This window comes from Petaurus breviceps, unplaced genomic scaffold (assembly GCF_028583685.1).
Source record: "Petaurus breviceps papuanus isolate PSGF00001 unplaced genomic scaffold, PetGlider_PUasm1.0 90702, whole genome shotgun sequence".
Classification (NCBI taxonomy): Eukaryota; Metazoa; Chordata; class Mammalia; order Diprotodontia; family Petauridae; genus Petaurus; species Petaurus breviceps.
The window spans coordinates 10232884-10237668 of record NW_027187317.1 but is presented as its reverse complement, the minus strand read 5'-3'; the positions used below and the strand labels follow the sequence as shown (position 1 = coordinate 10237668).

The following is a 4785-nucleotide window of genomic DNA, read 5'->3' as shown; positions in this document are numbered from 1 at the left end:
GGAAGGGAATGAGAGGAATAGTCTGACATGCACATTAGACATGGAGAAGAAGGATTTCAAATTAAAAAAAGTATAGGCAAGACCCCAGGGCCTATGGAAGATTTTACCAGGGAATGTTTGCTCAAGTGGAATGGGGCCACACAAACACAAATTATTCCAATGAGGAAGAAAGTGAAAAGGTAGCAAGAGACTGATCTGACTATAACAAGGAATTCAACCACCATTTCAGATTTTCAAAAGTCACATGGCAGAAATTAGAACAAGAAACTAAAGATGAATTCAAAAGAATGACATGGTCAATAAGTACTTATAGTTGTTGTCCTTCATTTCGGAAGAGGATCAAAATGCCAATCACTATGCTGGGGTCAAGGTACAATGTGCCTAACTGCCCCTGATCAGACCAATATGAGCTTAGAAGACTCTACCACAGGATAGGTACAAATAGTTCATATGCACATTTGGGATGGAAATGTTTCCAAATTTGTGTATCTCATGTTTCTTTTGAGCCATTGAAATTATGCTTTGCTCACAGAGCACAGTGCCTTTTTTTGATGCAGGTAATGCCATGCTGGGCAGTCTTGTGCCACTGTCTCCCGTGTCCCACAAGTGATTTCAAAGTTCTTCAGAGAGACCTTGAGAGTGTCCTTGTATTACTTCTTCTGACCTCTGTGTGAGCTCTTGCCTTGTGTGAGTTCTCTGTAAAATAGTCTTTTAGGCAAATGTATGTTTGGCATTTGAACAATGCGGCCAGTCCATCAAAGTTGTGTTCTCTGCAGCAGAGATTGAATGCTTGGCAGTTCAGCTCAAGAAAGGACATCAGTGACTAGCACTTTGTCTTACCAGGTGATCTTCAGGATCTTTGCAAGACAATTCAAATGGAAGCAACTCAGTTTCTGTGCATGGCTCTGGTATACTGTCCAGGTTTCACAGGCATACAACAATGAAGTCAGCACAATGACTCCATAGACCTTCAGTTTGGTAGCCAGTCTAATACCTCTTCTCTCCCACACTTTCCTTCAGAGCTTCCCAAACCAACACTGAGCTAGCTCTGGCAATGAGTGCATCAGCCTCATCAACTATGTGGACTTCCCTGGAAAGTATATTGCCAAGGTAAGTGACCTTATCCACAGCATTGAAAATGTCTCCATTTGCTATAACTGATGGTTCCACATATGGATGGTGCAGTGCTGCATGGTAGAGAACATCTGTCTTTTTGGTATTGAACTTAGTGTTCTTGGTCTTAACTAAGCACTAGGTCCTGTATGAATGTTAAGACCACTAAAACGAGAACAATCTGAGATTTGTGAATGAACACTAAGGTGAAAAGATTTTGGGGGTTCGTGTTGGAGAAAGGATGAGATTTTATTTTGTTTTTTAAAGGAGAGAACTAGTTCTTGTGGGTTGGAACAGTGATGATGGATAATACAGAAAAGGCAAAACTAATTAACTTCTACTTTCTCTACCAAAAAGAATGATTCTTAGACTGGACAATACCAAATAAAAATGGTTAACAAGGTATTAAAAGTCATGATAAGTGAAGATGTGGTGGGAGAATGCTTAGCTTGATCTCAATGAGTTCAAGTCAGGACCAGACAAACTATAATCCAGGATCCTGAAAGAATTTATTGAAGTGGTTGGTGAGTAGTTATCATATATTTTAAAAAAATCATAGGGAACAAACAGGAGAAATACAGCATGCCTGGAAATGAACAACTCTCCCAATTATCAAAAAGGGGAAGAAAGTAGACTCTTTAGGCTACAGACTAATGAGCATGACTTCAAAGCCTGCTGAAACTCCAGAATCAATTATTAAGAGGATAGTCTGTGAACATTTATAAAGAGAAGTCTTGATGATAAAAATAAAAATTATTGCTAGCATTTATATAGTACTTTAAGGCTTGCAAGATCCTTGAGGTCTAGTGTTTTGCACATGGCAGGTTCTTAACAAGTGTTTATTGAATTGAATTAAATGAGCTCTAGGAACCAGTTCAGATTTTTAAAAGATGTGCAGAAATTGGAACAAGGAACTAAGGAAGAATACAAAAGAGTGACATGGTCAATTCAACTCAACAGGTGCTTATGATCGTTGTCCTTCATGCTGAAAGTGGACCGATATGACGTCACTATGTTGGGGTCAAGGTACAATGTGTCTGACTGTAGCTATTCAGACCAATATAAACTCAGAAAGCTCTACTACAGCTCAGGTACAAATAGCCCATATGAACATTTGGAGTGTAAATGGCTCTAAATTTGTGCCTCTCTCTTTACTATCTCTCTTGAGTGATTCTATCTTGCATGTTAGAATGAAGGGCTTGCTTCAGCATAAGGAAAAGGAAATAGATGTCTGCCTTTTTCTTATGGAATAACCAGAGTCTGACTACCCACAGTGTTTAGGAATTTGCCTTGTGACTTTGGGAGGAGTGTTTCTTCCATGGCCCCTCAGTGATGCCACATAAAACATTACTAATCCCTGAAACTACATGTAGTAGCTTGGCACCTTGGGAATTTATCAAGGCAGATAGGGTGAAGTATATGCTAGTTTAAAAGTGACATCTCAATATCCCCACAAAAGTCTATCATGCTAAAATTATTGAATTTATCTGTATAATTCAATTGAGGACATCTTGGGATAAAGGGTAAACTTGCCTTTACTTAGCAAATTTGTCCCTTCTAATATGTTTCTTTCTTTACAAACAAGGAGGCACTTAGAAGTCCACAAGTATTGTGAAACCAAGTTTTAGCCCCCATTCATCCATGCCAGCTGAGAATATCACAGGTATAATGAAATTCTGTAGAGATTAGGCTTAAACTAACACTTTACACTATATTCCACAATACATTTTAAATGGATATGGGATATTAATATTAAAACTCATACTATTTTTTTCACTTGACAAAAATTATTTATTTCTAACCCATTTTTGGAACTTCATTTTTTACTGGATTAGGATTTCGAGGTGGAGGCTCTTAGGGAAGACAGACGATGTCTCTTAGCAATCTGTTCTTGTCGTTTTTCTTTAGCCTCCTTCATTCTCTTGGCCAAAAGCTTGGCGTATTCTGATGCTTCTTCCTTGTTCTTCTGGGTATGCTGCTTCTTCAAAGCAATGCGTCTGCATTTGTGCTGCAAAACATGTGGAGTCACCAGACGCTGAATCTTAGGTGCCTTGGTCCTGGCTTTTTTACCTTCCTTGTTGAGGGGTTTTCTCACAACATACTGTCGAACATCATCTTCTTTGGAAAAGTGGAAGAGTTTTCGGATTCTGCTGGCTCTTTTGGGCCCCAGGCAACGAGGTACAGTGGTATCTGTCAGTCCTGGTATAACTTTTTCACCTTTTTTTTAAATGGATATGGGATATTAATATTAAAGCTCATACTATTTTTTTTCACTTGTATCTGTCAGTCCTGGTATAACTTTTTCACCTTTCTTCACAATCACCAAGTTGAGGACTCTCAGGTTGGCATCCACAATGCAGCCCCGAACAGATTTACGCTTTCTTTCTCCGGTTCTCCTAGGGCGATAGCAAGAGTGGCCCTTACTGAGCAGCAGGCGGACTCTTCCGTGGGCCAGAACACCCTGCTTCATGGGGAAGCCTTGTTTGTCTTTCCCACCACTGATTCGGACCACATAACCCTTCCACTCTCGTCTCCCAGCGCGTCGGTGGACACTTCGATGGCCATCCGCTTCTCATAAAAGCTCTGCAGCTTCCTCTCATCATCCACTTCGATGAGCTTCTGGCAGCCCGTGGCTGGGAAGGAGATGTTGAGCTTCATCTTTGCAGAACCACATGCTTCAGACCTGCCACGGGAAAGAGCTAAAGCTCATACTATTAAAAAAAATTAGAAGAGAAGACAGCTATCTCTCATAGCTATGAGTAAGAGTTGTATTCTTCACCAAACAAGAGATAGAGACAATTTCAAAAGATATAATAGATGTCTGATAACTTGAAACTGAAAAACTTCTGCACAGACAAAATTAATGCATAAAAATAAAAAAAATTAAAAAGGGAAATAGTTAAATGGGAAAAATCTTTGTATCAAATTTCTAAGGTTTTGATATCTAATATATATTAGATATATTATTATACATAATAATTATATATTATGATAAAGTTATATATCATAGTATTAGATATTGTCTATAATTATATTATAATTATATAATCTATATATTATCTAATGCAGCAAGCATAATGCATATACAAATACGTATATATTTGTACATATTAGTATAATTCATAATGTACTAACATATAATATGCTAATATGGTTTATAGCCATCCCCCAATAGATAAATGGTCATATATGACCAAACAGTACTAAAAAGAAGAATTACAAAGTATTCACAAACAAATGAAAGGATATTCCAAATCACTAATAATAAAAGAAATGTAAATCAAAAGAACCCTGAAGTTTCACCTCATATCCTGAAAATTGGCAAAAAATGACCAAAATTGGCAACAGTCAATACTGGAAGGTTTAGGAATGATAGGCACATGGTTGATGGAGCTATGCAATAGTACAACCATTTTGGGAAGGAATTTGGAATTATGCAAATAAAATGCCTAAAATACCTATGCTCTTTGAATCAGAGACTCAATTACTGGGTGTATACTCCAAGAAAGCACCAATAAGAAGAAAGACCCCAGATACTTCAAAATATTTAGAGCAGTATTTTTTGTAATAGCAAAGAATTGGAAACAAAGTACGATAGATATTCATCAATTGTAGAATGGCTTAACAAATTATGGTACATGAATGTAATGGAATATTACTATGCTTTAAGAG

General features: G+C 37.6%; 1 pseudogene; it reads right to left on the bottom strand.

The window, feature by feature from the left end:
* Positions 1-2929: 2929 nt before the first annotated feature.
* Positions 2930-3771, bottom strand: LOC138144622 (small ribosomal subunit protein eS6-like; annotated as a pseudogene).
* Positions 3772-4785: the final 1014 nt, after the last annotated feature.